The sequence below is a fragment of the Trachinotus anak genome, unplaced genomic scaffold (genome assembly GCF_046630095.1).
Source record: "Trachinotus anak isolate AG129_WGS33_773 ecotype Australia unplaced genomic scaffold, CSIRO_AGI_Tana_v1 ptg000014l, whole genome shotgun sequence".
Lineage (NCBI taxonomy): Eukaryota > Metazoa > Chordata > Actinopteri > Carangiformes > Carangidae > Trachinotus > Trachinotus anak.
In genome coordinates, this window is record NW_027273865.1 from 2725690 (window position 1) to 2745021 (window position 19332).

General features: G+C 41.8%; 1 protein-coding gene across 1 annotated transcript in view; it reads right to left on the reverse strand.

Annotated features, from left to right (window-relative positions):
* The window catches only part of plekhg2 (pleckstrin homology domain containing, family G (with RhoGef domain) member 2), a 96461-nt gene extending 90586 nt beyond the window's left edge, over window positions 1–5875 (reverse strand). The window contains exons 1-2 of the mRNA XM_071495932.1: window positions 5642–5875; window positions 4346–4853 (exon numbers count right to left, since the gene is read on the reverse strand). The gene's annotated coding sequence lies outside the window, so the exon portion shown is untranslated. The remainder of the gene's footprint in view (window positions 1–4345; window positions 4854–5641) is intronic.
* Window positions 5876–19332: the final 13457 nt, after the last annotated feature.

Below are 19332 nucleotides of genomic sequence, written 5' to 3' on the forward strand. Positions count from 1 at the left end.
ACCTCTATTGTCCCTCTTTCCTTCCAACCACGCACCTCATCCACACCTCTCTCACATTCAGGCCCTAGAGTGTGATCGCGTCATACACGTGAGGCTCAAGGCCCCTCCCTTTGTTCTCGTGTTCACGCCATTCACGCTCTGCGGCCAGCCGCCATCTTGGCTCTAGCGAGTACCTCACTCTGCCGCCATCTTGGTTCCCACTGACACGTCACTCACGTGACCTCGTCACATCCTCCCTCTCTCTCTCACACACACACGCACACACACACACACACACACGGTTGTACATATGTGTTTTGCCTGAAATCATCTAGTTAGTAACAAATGTTTGTTTTAGTTATAGTTGAATTATAATCGGTTTAATATTAAGTAATGTTGTTTTGAATAATTATTACTCTTATTAATAAATACTGTTATAATTTAACTCGTCGTTGTCGGTGATTATTGTGACTATATTTGTGATAACAGCTGGATTCACAACAGTCAGTGCTTGAATTCATCCTTCAATTAACCTTCTGAGACTGTATTTTGAACCATCAATTTGGTCATTGGTCCCTGGTGACAGGGTGGTGTCCCGAGGTTACTACTTGTAGTAAACATTTATATATATATATTGGTGATTATCACTGATAATCATTAATATGATAAGCCAATAACCAAATTGCTCCTACCTGTGCCCCAACATCAGTGAAGACAACTTTGGTAAAACTTGGTTTTTAGTTGGACTCAAACTCACAACCTCTGACTCTCCTCCTCAGATTCAAAGACAAGCACCCTATCCACTGCGCCATAGAGCCAATACAATGAACACTGAATTACATTAGATGGGGCTCAAAATCCCAACCTTTCAACTGCTTCTCGTGCATTTTACAAGAAGTCCAAAGCACTGATCACTGCACAAGAAAGACACATCCAGCTAAAACTACCAGAAAACTTCATCTACATGTTCAGATTGTCCACTTGAGTTTGCATGAAGGAGAAAAAGCAGCAGACAGACAGAACAAAGGAAAGAGAGAAGGCAAGAGGAGCGATGGTATGAGAGAGAAAAGTGAAAGGAGAGAGTGGGTGAAGAAAAAGAGAAAAAGAGGAGAAGAGAAAAGGAACAAACAGGACTAGAGGTCTGTTTTGAAGAGGTTAAAGGGGAGTTTATTTGGATGATGGAGGGAGCGAGACAGGAGGTGTGAAAGAGTAGGAGGGATGAAAGAAGCGGAGGAAGAGGAAGAGGCTTCAGTGTCTTAAAGTCAACAAGTCCATGTTGAAAATCCTGCTACATGTTTATTATTCTGACAAACTTTCTCTGAGTTCTCCACCCCTCCACCCCTCATCCCTCCATCCCCTCTGAGTCTCTCTGCCATTTATCTTTGTTTCAAACAAGACGCTGTGTACAGTTTTCTGCTGACACTAAGCTGTGAGTCCAGCTTCGATTGGTTCTTTATCACACAGCTCTGCTTCCAATTGGTCTCCACAATCCATCATTTCATTTTGAAAATTACTTTCACTAGTTGTTCATAAAGATAAGACAAAATAATGTCTGTTGATACAGAAAAAAACACCTTCTTAAATCCACTGTAAACATCAAACAATCATACTGGATGGTTTTATTCATTCAAGACTAAAGACTATAAAACACTGAGAACTGATTAAATATGGCACAAAAGGATATTGACATCTCCCAGAAATCACCTGGCAGCCAAACAGAACCTGACTTCTTTGGAGGAAGATGAAGAAAATAGCAGCAGAAACAAAGACAAATGAGGGAAGTCGACCAAAGTTACAGAGGTAACTACAGTTCTATGAATCCTGTATGATCAAAGAGTGAGTGACTCAGGATCCTCATGAATGAAGGTTCTGTAGGAACAGACTCTCTGCTGACACCAGGAGACACACCCTCTCGCCGGTCATCCAGGGTCACAAGACATCATTGGAATATAATTGTCGACCTGCTCGAGACAGAAGATGTAGTGTTTGTAACATCGGACCCAAACTGACAAACTGAGCCAAACTGAGCCCAGATCTGAGCAAGAGAAACTTTGTCAACTCGCAATGATGTCATCAGCATTTAAAAGTAAATGAAGGTGGAGCCAAAAAAATCAGAGTAAATGAACAAATTTGTTCCTTTACAAACAAAAAAAAACTAAATATGTTTCTTGACTTCAGAACGTCAACACACACACACACACTGAATCAATAAGGATCAACTTAACCCAGTTGTGTTGAGTCCTTTTTAAACTTTGATGTGTGTTTGCTCTTTACAAAGAATGTTATTAGTAAGATCAATGCTGGCATTTAGCTGGCATCTTCCTGCCAACACACACAAACACACACACACACATGCACACAAACAATTATAATTCCATTAATGTTTTTCTTAGTCAGGAATCAAAGGGCCTTATTGTCTGACGCCCAGAGATGCAATCCCCAGTGAGCCTCCAGCCTTCAATCTCTCTCTCACACACACACACACACACACACACACACACGCCATCAGTTAAGTGGTGTGTTATTAGTGTCTGCATGTCAGGGTATTGGCAGATTTTCACTCATCCTGTTTTGTTTCACCTGTCAAAAAACTAGATTTCCTCTCTGATTTTCAGAATAAAAGGTTTAAATTAAAGGATAAGACTGTTGTTATTCTATGTTTTCACACTGTCAGGAGAAACCAGCAGTGTGTTAGTCCATCTCTCAACACATCATTTTTACTTTTTAAAAGTCTCAGTAATTTCCCTAAACAGCTGCTCACTGTAGTGTTGATCAAACCAACAGGAGGAAACAGTGCATTTGTTGGGGACTATTTTCAGCGGCGGATTAGTCCACATTTGTTCCTCTAGTGAGTAATTATGGCAGCAGGACAGCGTGTGTGAGACTGAGTCCAAATAAATTACAGTGTGTGTTCATGGTGATGAAGGAACATGTCACCCAGAGTAACAGTGTGGATCTCTGATGTGTTTTTAATAGTTTTTGGAAACAATGGAGTAAAATATATTGGCTGTACACACGCACAACTTTTTAGTAGAGGCAAATGTTTTTGTCTTCAAATGCACTCATTTAATCACGAGTCTAATAACAGATCTTATTACTGACCCAAATGCAAGTCTGACTGGTCATAACCAGTCCTCTGTCTCTCTTTGTCTCTCTCCATCTCGCTGACATTCCACATTTTTTTGTGTTGGAAGTTTGTTTTTAGAAGAAGTGTTTGAAAGATGAGACAGAGGGAAAGTGACAGACTGAGAGCAAACAGGACGAGGGGATCAGATTCATGTCGTCTCTCTCGGTCTCCCTTTAGAGTTAAAAACATCATATTCAACTCCCTGTTTGCCCTGACACTTTAAAATCCATTAAACTTTTTCATAAAAAGCTGTATAATAAAGCTCACATGCAAAGTGATGGCTTTCTGAAAATAACAATGTATGACATGCCTTGATAAGACAAAGTGATGCTACTGAGAGCCTGGAAACAAAGGGAGGGAAAACCAACAAAAAGGCTGTTTCGTTGGTTCAGAGAGTCAGACTACATTATGAGAGATGCTGTTGTCTTCCACAGAACAACCCCTCAGTCCGGATGACATCAGATTAGTTTAGTTTAGTGCAGTTTTTTAAAATGGTTTGACCTGCTTGTGCCCCCTACAGGCTGCAATGCCCACTACTGTTTCCAAAAGTGACTTTACAGAACAAGCCATGATTTAACTGTTTGCTTCAGGCCTCTTTATGGAAAAACTCAGGGGCCATTAAGATGAAAAAGGTTCATTCTCTGGGGAGCAGGAGAGGCATCAGTAAATACAAACAGCATGTTCACATTTGACATTTCTTGTGTTTAAGTGGACATTTTGAGTTCTGAGGTACAGTCAGGAGATCACTGGACTCACCTGGAGACCACGATGATCTGACTTAAAGGTGTTTGTTCCTCTGAGGTGGGGACAGACTGACTTCATCACCCATCAGCTGTTAATTATGATTTAACCGTGACACATGATGGGAACAGTAACAAAGTGCACACACACATTCGTTTACACGTTTCCACATTAAGATCTGTGATCGATCGAGAGCACTTTGGAGTTGCTGGCTTTTATTTTGAAAACTGTTCAAGTCTTTGAAGATATTGCTGCTTGGTGCTGCCCTGAGTATTTGGTCTTTTATTTTCTTTTATTTCGTCTGCATTTCTATTTCACAGATACATGTTAAGGTATTTTTCTCTTAATTTGAAGAGAGGTCCACTCCGGACCCCGGCCACATCTGTTTCAGCTCTGATTTCTGTTCTCATTCTGTTTATAGGATGCAAAATAAAAAGATAAATAAATCAAAAAAGAAACGCAAAACTGAATTAGCTACAAATGAAAGTGTGTGTGTACCTCGGTGCCGGTGGGGAGAGGAGACATGAACGTCCAGCAGCCGGTAAGTCCCTGCAGACCCCGCAGATCTCAGCTCCTGCCTCCCTCTCTCTGTGCCGTGCTCCGCTGTTCCTGCTGTCTGACCGGCCGCTCCGGACGCATTGGATCAGACTCTCTCCGACCTTTCGACGGCTCTCCTCTCTCACGCAAACTCACACACTCACGCAGGCTCAAACACGCACCGTTTTTTCACAGACTTTGACTTCTCAGTTCTCCGGTTCCTCCACTAACCTACTTGGAAGTTTTACGCACCAAAAGCAAAAAAAAAAGAATCCATCCAGCATCTGTCCGGAAAGATCTTCATGTAAGCTCTGCATCCACTGCGAGGAAAAACGTTCAGGAAAAGAGGAGTAAAAGTTTTAGGCTGACATTTTAGCACGCTGAGAGTCAATCTCCCGGTGAAAGATGTGATTTGGTGGTTTGGAGATGAGCTCCGGGCGGCGGAGAGTCGGCTTGGCCCACTCTGCTGCTGCAGTGGAGGGAGGGGGGGTGAGGGAGAGAGAGGAGGGAGGTCCGAAAACCACCAGAGAGAGAGAGCGAGAGAGAGAGACTTCTGTCAGCCGTCCAGCTGTTTACAAGGGAACAAACACTCTCTAAGAAACAGTTTCACTCTGGACTGGGTTCATTATAATCCAGGAGCTGGACCCGGAAATGTTCTGAAAATGTTTCAGAGCAGAATCAGTGGCTATTCTAACAAAAGTATGAGTGTGTGTAATTACTAAATTATGTAATTATTAATTATTCTCATTTGTGTGCAAATTATACAATAATAAAGGGAGGTCAGTACAGTGCAGACACATGCTCCAGTGAAGTGAGGTGTTGGGCACATAGATATTTGAATGTTGTTCAATGACCCAGCAGGTAAAACTCCTGAATTCCTGAGTGAAAAAAGACAGTGTTAAAGATAAAAGACTCTAATAAACAATAATAAACGATACATTGATGTCAAAACATATCTCTACAACAACCGATCCTCCATCGTCTCACTGCTCATGACTGAGAGCCAGTGTTTGATAACATTAGATCATATATGACATTTTATATTGGTAATGAAAATGACAAGCTAACACTGGAAATGAAAGAGTGTGCTATCAGCTAGCTAACATTAGTTAGCTTAACTGTAACTTAGGACTAAAGTTAGAAACTAGCTAACATTAGTGTTCATCCCTAGATACTGTGCATAATCTAATTCAACTCTCTGATGGTAAGAAAGTTATGTGTATTAAACAAGTTAGATAGTTAGCAACTGCTACTTACATTTACTACACAGCGCTACTGTGTGATGCACAGGAGCAGAGAGCTGAGGATGGAGCCGCTGGTAGAGTGAGGCAGGCAGATGAGACGTTAGAAATGGTACAGTCCGCTTTAAGGGGGCCACAATATTCTTCCAGGCACAAATATGGGAAGTATCCGCTCCATTATTTGAACACTGATAATCATTAATTATACCTCTGTTTAGTTAGGTGTCTCAATGAGCCAGGTGAGCCAACACTGCCAGATCCCTGGAAGCCATCATTAATGGTATTAGTTACACCTACCTGCTCCGACATGTAAAATACCTGTCAACAAAGGCTGCACACTGACTCCTCTGGACAGATACACAGACAGTGAACTGAAGTAAAAGCATTTGTTTATCATTTTTATTCAAACTTTTGATGGTATGACTCATGCTACGCCATCTTCAACACGCCCTTGTTTTTTCATTTTGTGTTGACCCTTAATTTGGTAAGCATACATATACCATAACAGTGCATTTAAAGGAGCTTTATGTTGGTTTTTGCTATTGCTACAGAGCCAACATTAGCATTAACAGTTGTTTACTTACCAGTCTAGAAGAAATGTTGTGAGTTCAGCATCAGACTTTACTCACCAAGAGCTGTTCCAGTGGTGGAAACAACCCTCTCGATATGTTATTGTGTTGGGGTTGTCTGTCCGTCTGTACGTCCGTCCCATTCTCGTAGACAAACGTTCACTTGAACTCAAGGATGAACTGATTAGATTTTGGTGGTCAAAGATCAAAGGTCAACATCATGGTGACCTCACAAAACATGGTTTTGGCCTTGTGAATATAATATTGCCCTGAAGAAGTAGCTTCTCAGAGAACATATTATAACCTCTTCAAATGCAACCATGGCTGAAGCTGTTGGCAAGACTGATAAGTAAACAGATGTTAATGCTAACGTTAGCTATATTGCAATAGTAAAACTTACAAACAGCTCCTTTAAGCTGATACTTTCTCTTCTTAGAAACATGTTTGGATATTTGATGGTAGTACATTTTTTTGTGTGCAACACTGTAGTCGATATGATCATTACATTTGAATGTCGAATGTTGATCGAATGTGATGTAAAAAATGGATTTACATACATTTTTTGCATGAGTGGTCATCTTTTTTTCTGATGACTCTGCGATAGTTGAACATATCAGCAATGATGAGGAGACTGAATACGGGTCTGTGGTGGATGACTTTGTCATGTGCTGTGAGTAGAACCATCTGCAGCTCAACATGACAAAAACAAAGGAGCTGGTGGTGGATCTGAGGAGGAACGAGGTACCTGTTACCATCCAGGGGGTTTACAGACAAAATAAACTGAAGCCCCCTCTAAGAGGGGCCAAAGTCATCTCTACTTTCTGAGGAGGCTGAGGTTCTTCAACATCCGCAGGAATGTTCCATGAGTCTGCTCTATCCTGTTTGCTGTTGTGTGCAGGGGCAGCAGGTCAGCAGCAACAAACTGACCCACCCGTAAGGCCGGTGAAATTGTGGGGATGGAGCTGGACTCTTTTGTGGTGGTGTGAGGAGGATGCTGTCTAAGTTACATACCATCCTGGACAACACCACCCACCCACTCCACAGTTTCCTGGCCAAGCACAGGAGCAGCTTCAGTGACAGGCACAGGTCACCACAGGAAGTCATTCCTGCCTGTGGCCATCAAACTTTACAACTTGTCCCTCAGATGCTCAGACGCTCAGAATCAATAGTCTGGCCCCTGGCCCCAGTCAGCAGACGATATTCCATAATTTATTTATCTGTACTTATTATACCATACTAACTGTGCAGTTCTGATAGAACAGTACAAACTTAGAGTGCAATATTTCAATACTTCTATTCTCTAACTGTGCAGTTACACAATATATTGTTGCATTTATATTCATATTGTATATTTGTATATTGTAGCATAAGGACATACTTTTCACATTCTACATTTATATTTTATCTTTATCTTCTTAGTTTTATCTCTTTATTTATTTTATTCATTTATTCTCTCTTCTTTGCAGTTACATTTCCATTCATGAGGGAGCAACTGTAATGTAACCTAATTTCGCCCTGGTGATCAGTAAAGTAGACTATTCTGATTCTGATTCTGTTTAGATGCATTTCCCTAAATCTGTCAGAGTCTTTCAGCAGCTGTGGCAGGATGTGTGAGCTGACTAATTACCTGTACACAACTGCTACTGGATGATTCACACACACACAGACAGACACAGGAAGAGAGACAAACTAATGAGCAACAACAGACAGTAAACAGAGCCAGTCGTCAAGGCAACCATAGGTATAAATCACAAAGCAGCTCACCTTGTTAAAAAGCAAAGAGCTACTTTCTCCAGTTTTCATCTCATCTTCAGGCAGAGTGAAGAGGGCACACTGAGACGCCCTGTGAATTAGACCAGGATTAACACTCACACTGTCTCTCCAGTTATGTGCAGACACACTTTAAAGAGCCAGGAGTCAGGTTTCATCTTGACATCATTCCTGTATTGTGTCCTTCCTGGAAAAGCTGTGTATTTCTGACCAGCAGCAGGATGCCCTTGGGAGGCAGTTTATTTTGTGTACACACACTGACACCAACGTCCTACATGAGCCAGTACTGACTTACAGGGCAGGCGGTTGTGAGCCAATGAGCTTTTTTTCAATGAAAGAGTGTAAACGGGCAGCATGTAGGAGAGGATGAATCAGATGGTCTGTATAGGTTACACTCAGATCACAGACTGCCTGTTGTTTTATTTATGGACTGAACTGGACACTCGGATTGTCAGGAAGAGTGCTCACTGGAATGGATGAAAAATGAATCAAGAAAATGTCCAATTTTTAATTATGTGAAAGACGTTTTTGCACAGAGGGAGTTGGAAAAAAAACATCTATTCATCTTATTCCTACACCCATGATGCCATGCATGCAGGTCGATCCAAGACTCTGGAAGGCCCCAAAGATGAAGATCAAAAAATTCCCCCTCCACATCTGCCACACACTGGCAGATGCTACAGTTTACAGATGGCCCCTAAATGCCTCACATGCAGGCAATGGGTAGACGCTGGCTTCAGCACACATCAGGGGGAACAGCAGTGCACCGTATTGTGTCTTTATGGGATGTTTACTCATAGTTGTCATTGCCAAATGGGCCAAATATGAGGGGCCGTACGGAGCCCTTTTTCCCCTTGAGGGCCCCAAGCATTTGCCTGGTTAGCCTCTCCTGAATAATGGATTACATACTGTACTTACATAATGGATTACATACTGTTATTCCTTATGTTAGAGGTGTGTTCTCAAAAGGTGCCACGCCTTAAACCTGACCATACAATCATACCTCTGGCACTGTATGTATTTTGCTAAATGAACCTGTTGCTACTGACAGTGCAACGTTGACCAACCTGAAAAGACCTGGAGACTCACTTTGTTTATATTAAGACACCTCATCCCTTAGCTAATGCTGAAATAAATCAGGCTGTTACTGCTCTCAGATGTTAAATAGTGCAGATAGTTACAGGTGCAGGTTCATTAAATTGTCCACTGATCTTGTCTAAAAGAGCCAGTGGAAATCAAACAGTCTGACAGGAAGACATCAATATGCTGCAGTGGTGACGTATTTTTTTAGGCCAACCCAGATGTTAGCATCACCCTGGTTCCCTCAACAAAAAGCCAGTGGGATTTTTGCATTGTCTTTGGGATTATTACAAAAAAGAAACTCTGTGACAAACAAAAGCTTGTGATACTGACATGTTTTTTTCAGCACAATAATCTTCACTAATTAACACAATTTTATAAGGCTTGAAGAGCACAAGTAGAAAAACAGCGACGCTGTAAAGGTGGACTGGTGAGAAGATTGGTTTTCATGTTGGACTAATGACGTTTAATGTCCCCAACAACCTCTGTGGTCTCATTTAGACACTTGTTAGTAAGAGACGTAAAAGCATAATGAAATCAGGGCTGGGGTATTTACTGATGTATTTTATGTTGTAGAATAAAAAGTTAAAATGTGTTAACAACAGACCTTATTTCAGTAATCTAACCAAAAACACATTAAAAAACCCAGAGACTTCAGGACAATGTAACAGGAAGTGATAAAATGCTAACACACTTCTGGGTTATAGGAATCATTGTCCTAATGAATATATAACCTTAGTCACATCTACCTGCAGTTTAAAACCAGCCTTGTAGACCTATTTATAACTCTACACACACACACACACACACACACACACACACACACACACACACACACACACACACACACTGAGCAACAAAAAAGAGAGACATTCTTGTCCACATCTGTTCCGTCTAAGTAACCAGTTTACCAGTCTGAACCAGCTTTATACTGGACAAACACAATCTGAGGTAAACACACACACACTGATGGAATGCATACACAAACACAAGCAGATGTAAGCAATTGTGAACCCTGAAAAATATAGATACGCACGCACACACAGACACACACACACACACACACACACACACAGAGGGTAAACAGTGCTAGTTGACTGGCACCGTTCCTGACAGTGTTATTCCAAACTCAGACATTCCACAACTCACTTTCCTCCCAACAGTTACCCTCCGAACTGTGTGTGTGTGTGTGTGTGTGTGTGTGTGCTTGTGTGTCCTCCCAAAGCTCCCTCAGCAGAGGTCGAGAGGTCATCAGCAAACAAAAGGAAAAGGATGATGGCTTTAAATCCTGACTCACTGGATCCAAACAGCAGCAGAGAGTCAGAGCTCATTTTAAAAAATCAGTAGTTAAAATCTGTGACTTTCCCACATTAAAATGTCTGAAAACAACCAGACATGTTCTATATGTTGTTGAGTTGTGTTCTTACATCTTCACAAATGTTTCCATCAATTCTCAAACAGAGAAATCTGTGATTTTGATCGAGGTAACGCTTCGTTTCATTGGTTGCCTGTCAGTGACATCATATCCTCTATGTGCATGTGTCAGTGTTAAGGTACCCTTTTAATGTTTTTCAATAAAGATTGAAAAAAAAGCAAAAGCATCAAAACTGACTTTTAAGATCCACTTTCTCCACCTTGGTGGTTTTCAGCTCTGTATTTGAACCAGATGAAGGATTTTAGTTGTTGAACCTCTGGATCTGAAGTTATCAGAGAAACAACCTGAGGAAATGTCTAAAAGTCTAACATTTACTCAGCTTTTTTCTCTGCACAGCTCAGCTCTCAGCTGCTGAGACATCCTGCATCTGATAAACAGCATCTGCGAATCACTGATTTTTAAAGTGAAACAGACTTTTTTTTGGCATTTTTACTGGTTCTAATCAGCTGGTTTGTTTGTTGTGGAGAGGAGGAGACCTCTGAGGAGAATTTAGCTCCAGGTAAAAACCTCCTGAACCACTGACACTGAAAGATCCAAACCAGGAGAAGCTGATGACAACAACTCCCATGATCCTACACTATCAACAAACACCATCTTTTGTTAGTATTTTGATTGAGAGACTCCTCGCAGCAGAAGTTACAGACTGTGCACTTAAGTATTTTTGAATTCAAGTATTTTTCTTCGCTGCATTTAAAGGTAAATGTCATTGCAGAGTAAAAACAGAAGTCGCATCATGCAGTTATGATGATAAAGTCTATGATGAGAAGACGACAGATGAAGGTCAGCAGCTGCAGCAGGAGAAGCTCCTCATTTAATGACGTCTGCCAGATGATCAGGTGGATTTCTATCAGTTGAGAAACTGTGGTTGACCATTTGCACTTTGAGCAGATTTCCAACATGGCTGGAGATAGAAAAGTGAACTTGGTTGCTGGATGGACAGACTGTGTCCACATTGTCTAAGCCATAGGCACTGTCACTGTCTTTTTTATTCTTTCTTTGTTTCTTTCTTTCTTTCTGTCTTTGCTTTATATTGTTATTGGACAGATGGGAAGAGACAGGAGAGAGAGAGAGAGGAGGAGGAGAGATGACATTCACCAAACGTCTCTGACTGGGGATGATTACATGGTCAGTGTCTCATCCTTTGGTCACCAGGACATTTGGTGACAATTTTTCAAGAATATATATATATATATATATATATATATATATTAGAAATGTGAATGGACACAATCACAATTACATTACATTCAGTGTGAGTCCAGTCAGAAACATGCACAACCTGCAAGACTCTAATTAATGTTTTCAGGGTCTGCCCAGTTTTACAGGACTGCACACAGCCTACAGTGTTTGTGAAAACCACCGTGGCCTCCTGAGGAAAAACTGTGTGTCAGTTATTTTGAGCAGTCGCCCTTCAGTTGTTGTTCATATGAAACCAGACTTGGTGAGTGAAACCTATGAAACTGAGTTTTTTTTTCATGTGGCTTGTAGTTTTCTCTGTAGCTGCTGCAGTGGAGCTGATTTGTCTAATAGTGGAAAAGTAAACTCCAGGAACACACTCCATTTTTTCATGAGGACCAATGAAAGAAATGCTACTGGTTCGCCTGGATGAGACGTTGCCTCTGAACCAGAGACACTGTGGTTACACATGTGTCTCAGAGCATGAGGCCCCTGAGTCTTAAATCATTAAAAACACCAGTTTGCAGTGATGACTCCTGATAAACAACAGATTCACCTCTGTCACGAGTTTCTTCTTCTTCTTTGAAGATTCTGGTGGATCCAGACTGAACCGTCATCTCGGGGTTTCATGTCTCGGCGGCTTCCTGTGAGCTGGATCAGCTAACAGCCTCACATGAAGTCACCACAGCACGTATTGATATTCCATCTCTAATAACCAACCACTTTTCCACTGCTAATGACACAGCGGCGGCCATCTTGGCTCTGTCTGCCGTCTCATTACAGGCTATCTGAGAAACCAGCGGCAGCGTGGCAGCATGACGCGCCCAAACCTCCAGACCTGTGTGTGTGCTTTTGTATGTGTGTCAGTGTGCATATGTTGGTGTTTATGTGTAAGTGTGTATGTCTATGTTGGAGAGGAACAAACACACTGGGAGGAAGTCAGAGGTCAGAGGTCATCAGCTGGAGGAAAATGCTCATGTGTATTGTGTGTGCATGTCTTTTGTGTGGTGAATATGCGCAAGTGTGTGTGTTGTGTTCGAGGCTGCACGTGGTTTGTAAAGTTGGACAGAGATGTTGGAGGGAAAGACAAACAGTGCTACAGTAAATAAACTGAGTCTCACAGCAGTGGGAACAAGCTGCTTCCCATTCTGTGTGTGTGTGTGCGTGTGTGTGTGTGTGTGTGTGTGTGTGTGTGTGGCTGTGTATTTCAGTTAATCTGCTGATGTATCTTCATTTGTGTAGCTTTGTCTTCATCATCTTTATGAATCTCTTTCTCTGTGGTTGTCAGTGATTATTTTTTCCTTGTGATGTGGTCAGAGGAAACCCAGGCAAATGCCTGGGGCCCCAAATGACCCCTCATATTGACATATTTTGCAGTGATAACTATAAACCCCTAAAAACTCCCATAAAGACATTAAACAGTGTGCTGTGAGACATTCTTCTTCTTCAGGAACGCCACTGGTTCTGACACTGACACAGGTGTGCATCAGCTTGTGTGAGCATGATGCTCCATAAGGGAGGTGTCAGCAGTGTATAAGGAATCTCTGTATTCATGCTTTGGTTGTTGAGCTGTTGTCTTTTGAGGCTTTTTATCAGCCTGGTTCACCCTATGCTAACCTGGGCAGATGGTAGGTGACAGTACAGTCAAATAATTCAATGTTGGGTTCACCTCACTCATTGAATACATTACCATTGCTGTAAACAAGCTGTGTCCCAATTCAGGGGCCACATCTTTTGGAGGCTGCATTTGCATCACAGCTCCTTCAAATGCACTCTTCTTTTCCTGGGCAACGAAGGCTCCAACAGGCCCTACCTATCCCAAGAGTCATTGCTCAACGGTCATGATAATATCTGAGTCTGAGGATTACACTTTTAAATGTAAGTGTTGGGTTTCAGCTCATTTCAACAGTTGACAGTACAACTGGGCCTTAATACAAGGGCCTTAAACCTCAAGCTTCTGTAAAAATAAGGTTACATGTTGCTCAGCTACACTTTGCAACACAACAGTAAAGGCAGGCACAGCTGGTGACGCAAAGCGGAAATCCTCCTGAGGCCAGACCGTCTCATTTCAGTTCAGCCTTCATCCAAAGGATTTGGTCCCTGAAGGGACACAGCTATGCTGCCTGATGCTTAATAGACGAAATGTTACATATAACAAAAATACAAACTCCAGATGGGAAGATGAGGTCTTGAACCAGGCCCTAGACTTGTCTGCCTTGATCTGATTTACTCGAAAAGGAGGAATGGAAGGGTTGCAGAGACAATGACATGTTGTAATCCAGTGATGCATTTACTCCCCACAGTCCAAAGCTGCCACTGTTTTCCTCACCTGTCATCCAGTCACAGGAGACAGGTGTGTCCAGGTGAGTCCAGCAGGACATTAGTCACATGTCGTCCTTTCTCTCAGATTAAATAAACTTCATTAGCATGTATGTTGAGCCTCAGTTAAATGACATGTTAGTGAATATAAGGAACATATGATCTGACTGTGACAGCTTCTGCACTGATGGTGATAAGATTTAAACGAGAACACGCGTCCTTTCCACGGCGACCTGCAGCACGTCACAGCTCACCTGCTGCTTGCTGCAGATGTTGGATCATAAACACAATGTTTCCTCTGCAGTGACTGATGAAGAGCAGTGGTTGGTTCCTGGAGCATTTCAGTTTGGTGAAGCAGCAGATTTTATTCATTAAATCAGAATTCTGCTCACATCGTTTTATGGTCTTTAATTAGCAGGGGAGCGGAGAGGCTTTCCAACCCTGCTGCTGATTACAGACTCAGTGTGCATGTGTGTGTATGTGCCTGTGCATGTGTGCATGTGTGTGTTTGCTCCTCTGAATGTGGGTTTGGCTGAGCCATGTTGTCCTAATCTCTCTGCATCTTTGCCAAGAAGCACTTAGAGCTGTGGTATGAGTGTGTGTGTGTGTGTGTGTGTGTGTGTGTGTGTGTGTGTGTGTGTGTGTGTGTGCGTGTGTGTGTGTGTGTGTGTGTGTGTGTGCGTGTGTGTGTGTGTGTGTGTGTGTGTGTGTGTGCTTGTGTGTGTGTGTGTGTGTGTGTGTGACCTAGATGCTGGTTGCATTGTGTTCTCTGGACCACGACCGGATGAGCGAGCTTCAACACCAATGCAACGCCTCAAGAGAGTGAGAGAGACACTTCAGAACGGACAGCCACAAAGAGAAAGAGTCCGTGTCCAGTTTCAGACAGAGACACTGTTTATATTATATACACAGAAAAGAAGAGAAAAAACAACACATCAGGAGAAAGACGAGAAAACTTCATTACAAACAGAAGAAAAGGAGAAACAAGGATTCAAAAACTAGTTCAAAGAAGAAAGAAAAGGAAAAGTGGAACAGAAGATTAAATAAGAAGTAAGAAGACAAGAAGAAAGAAAGAAAGAAAGAAAGAAAGAAAGAAAGAAAAAAGAAAGAAAGAAAGAAAGAAAGAAAATAAATAGGATAAAAGTGAGTGAAGAGGGAGGAAGAAAAAGATGAGAGAAAAATAAGAGGAACAGAAATAAAAGAGAAAAAAGAGGAAAAGAGAACGAGGAACACAAGAGATTAGATTAGGAAAAAAAGAAAAAGGGGGAATTCCAGTTAAATAAAGGAGAAAAGATGAAAAGAAGTAAATAAGCAAGATGAAGTGGATGTAGAGACATTTGGAGAAGAGACAAAGAGAGGAGAGAGGGAAAATTAAAGTTAGAACAAAGAGGAAAAGAGAAGAAAGAGGAAAAAGAAAGGTCAGAGAGGTAAAGAAAAAAAGGAGCTGGGAGGTGGTGATGTTGGGTCTGAGCAGCCATGTTGGTCTGTTTAACTCCAATCAGCTGTGAACCAGTGTGTGTGTGTGTGTGTGTGTGTGTGTGTGTGTGTGTGTGTGTGGGTGAGACGACATTTAAAGACAGAAACTGATTCCTACTCGGAAACAAACCCATCCTGTTGAACTTCCTGTCAACGTTATTGGTTGTTGTGTTTCTACAAACACATGTCAACAGCGGCATGACGATAAAGGTCGACTTCAGGGACTCAGACCCACAACCTTAGACACACTTCTCTAGATGTCGTGGACATCCTTAACTAGACATCCAACAAACTGTGTGTCATTGTGTCAGCAAACAAACTGAAGAAAACAACATGTATATTGTACCGTGCACACATGAAGCTGCTGAGAAAGACATGTTTCGTGTGTTTTTTTCATGCCTTCATCAGCTACAGGAGAAGATGTTGTCCACGGCAACCAGCGGGGACCTTAATGAGGCCTTCACGATCAAGGATCATGGTCCATCCAGGACCCTGGTACCTGGGGTACTGCTGATAGACTACCTTATTTTGATCATCCAGAGGAAATAAGCTCTGGAGATGTGTTTAAAGTGAGCAACAGCCTCTTATATAAATGGTGTCACTGTAAAAGGTTGTGTGGAATTTGAGGAACAAGTCATGTTAGACATCAGTGTCCCTGTTTGAACTCTGCATTGATACAGAAACAAAAACTCCATCCATCACCTGGAGCCCCAGACATTTCCCCATACTGCCTCTACCATCTCCTTTCTCTCTCTCTCCCCTCCCTTTCATATCATCCTCTTTTTCTTGTCTTTTCTAATTTACCTTTTCAGTCAGGTTTTGTCTCTCCTTCCTCCCTTCCCTCACTCCTCCCTCCTTCTCTTTCATCCATCTTGTGCCTTTTTCCACAGCACGGAGGGCGTCTACCCCTGATCTCTGACCTCCTCTCTGATGTGTCGATGACCAGGAAGACGACAGGAAGTGACCCTGACCTGTGTGGCTGGGAAACGAGACGCTGCAGCTTCCTTCGAGAGGCAAAACTCCAGCAGCACTTGTGGTATCACAGTGAAAACCAACATGTTTTTGCCTCAGGACTTTATCAGGGTCAACATATATATTAAACAAGTGAAAAATAAAGAATCATACATTAGGAGTCAGGGCCACACTGGAAGTTCTTAAACACCATCTAATCTGTCAGATCTAACTGCTTTCAAAATATACATATTACATAATATACCCACTATGTCCTCAAAGTAATCTAATAACAAGAATTAGAGGCTCGTGGTTGTTTGCCTCCACCAACCAGTCCAGGGTTAATTAGCATGTGTTTTATGTGGTCACCTGACCTTTGACCTCTGACCACCAAAATCTAATCAGTTCATTCATGAGTCCAAGTGCATGTTTGGGCCTGATGTAATGATTTTATGATAATATATATTATAAAAAACAAAAACACAAGTGTGTAGTGAGTCAGACTGCAGATACAAAGGTAGTAATCATCCTGAAACATAGAAACATTACATCATAAAGTCTGCAGCTAAACTACACCATCCCTCATCTCACTAGACAAACACACAGGCTGATAATTGATCATTAACAGATTTTATGTGACGTGTGAGCGTGTTGTGTTGTGTGTGCTGAGCGTGTGTGAACTGACATTCCTTACAGACATGTCAGCACAACTTCTGTTTCCTGGCAATGCTCTTATAACATAGGCATGTTAACTGCTGCAACTGTGTGTGTGTGTGTGTGTTTTCGCTTTAACAGGATTTCATTGGAGATCAAAACATTTATGTGTTTTTGTGTGTTCAAAGTCAGTTGTTTTTTTTAACGTATTTAATTATTTGACACTTTAATTTTTAATTTCAACTTTTATTTCATGACAAACACAGACCACTCTACTTTCAGCTAATCATATACGATGACACTGTGTGACAGTGATTTCGTGTGCCTCTGTGGCCTTGCCATATCCTGCCACCTGTAAATCCAGGTTATTATTGGAAGTGACAGCCAATCACATGTCCGTCTGCTAACACAAATCTACCAGTATTTGTCACTATCAGTGTCTCAGGCTGCTCAGAGGCAGTGTGGTGGAGAACAATAAAGTTCATAAGGAGAACAATCAATTATATAAATTCTCTTCTTACCAAAGTTTGGAAGGTAAGTCAATATTTTATAGCTTCAAAATACAATTTGGTGTATATGGTGGGCAGACATTTTGGTGGGATACTCTTGGATGTGCTGCTTACCTGGTGGCAGCGATGAAGAGGGAGAGGAGGCAGCACAGACTCCATGACCACGCCCACAACAAGAGGAGTTTCAGAGAGTAAACTGGGCATATCCTGACCAAGACTGTGGTAAAATGTAGTAAAACTAAATATATTTCATATTCTAGATTCTTCAAAGTAGCCACCATTTACCTTGATGACAGCTTTGCACAATATTGGTATTATCTTAACGAGCTTCATGAGGTCGTCACCAGGAATGCTTTTCAGTTAACAGCTGTGCCTTGTCAAAAGTTAATTAGTGGAATTTCTTGCCTAATTAATGCATTTGAGACCATCAGCTGTGTCCTGTCATTTTGGACAACTGCACTAATCCATATTATGTCTGTTTATATATGTTTGATGTATATGTGTTTGAATGCAGCTGCAAAGACCATCAAACACTGGGATGAAACTGGTTCTCATGAGGACTGTCCCTGGACAGGAAGACCAAGACTTACCTCTGCTGCAGAGGAGAAGTTCATTAGTTACCTGCCTCAGAAATTCCCAATTAACATCTCCTCAGATTTGAGTCCATGTGAATGCTACAGAGTTCAAGTAGCAGACACACCTCAACATCAGCTGCCCGGAGGAGGCTGCGTGAATCAGGCCTTCACAGCGGAACTGCAGCTTTGTTATGACACTAGGATTTTTGAAGTTGTCACTTGTCCCGAGGAAATTCTCAATTTTTGATTTTCAACTTAAACCACTGAGACTCTTCTCTGACTTTCTGTGTGTCCAGACATTCCCAGAACTTCTCAACTTAATGCCTTGTTCACACTACGTGACTTTCAGAGTCATCAGAGAGCTGAATTGTATGTTCACACTACACAACTTGTTGTCTTGTAATCAGGAATGGTTTGTGCAAATTACAAGATCTTTCAGCACGAGGAATCCCCAACTAGCACACACTTTTGTCATGAAAACAAACAAGAAGTGACGAACACGATGATCTAATCCATGGAGTCATTTTTTACACCTCATTTTCACTGACGTGATACCCTGCGGAGACTGTGGAGTTTTTCCTCCAAAAGGATGTCCACTAGAAACGAGCAATCCAAGGTGTTTGTGCAGCAAAAAAAAATAATAATAAAAAAATGATAAAAACCAAAGAAAAAGAAAAGAATGTGAGTAAGAGATTGTGTCTCCCCAACTTCTGCGGTTTCCTCTCTCATTGGCTATAGCTCATCATTACACTCATTGCCAGTAACAACTGGGTCACAACACCTCTCACACAGGATCTGGACTCCCCAGCAGACCCAGATATTTAGTCTGGTAGATATCTCTCAGATCGTATCTTTGAACTGATCACAGATAGTGATTGAGCGAACACTGCTGATGTCCAAAAACTGGAGGGAGTGTGGAAAACCAGGTCTGAAATCAGTGTAACAGGCACAGCCCTAGGGAAGTCCTGAAGTGTAAAGTGCCTTATCTCCTGATTTACAAAATCCATGAGTGGTCTCAGGTGGGTGGCGGAATGTCAGCATCATGTGCAAACTTCACACTAAATTCAGTTCATGGCAACATGGACACGATGGTGAAAAGTAAAGGAGCAGTAATAGAACCTGTAACTCTGAGGTTTTGATTAGAAACCCTGTAACTGAGAACTTTCACACCTTCAGTTCATTCAGTCTGGAAC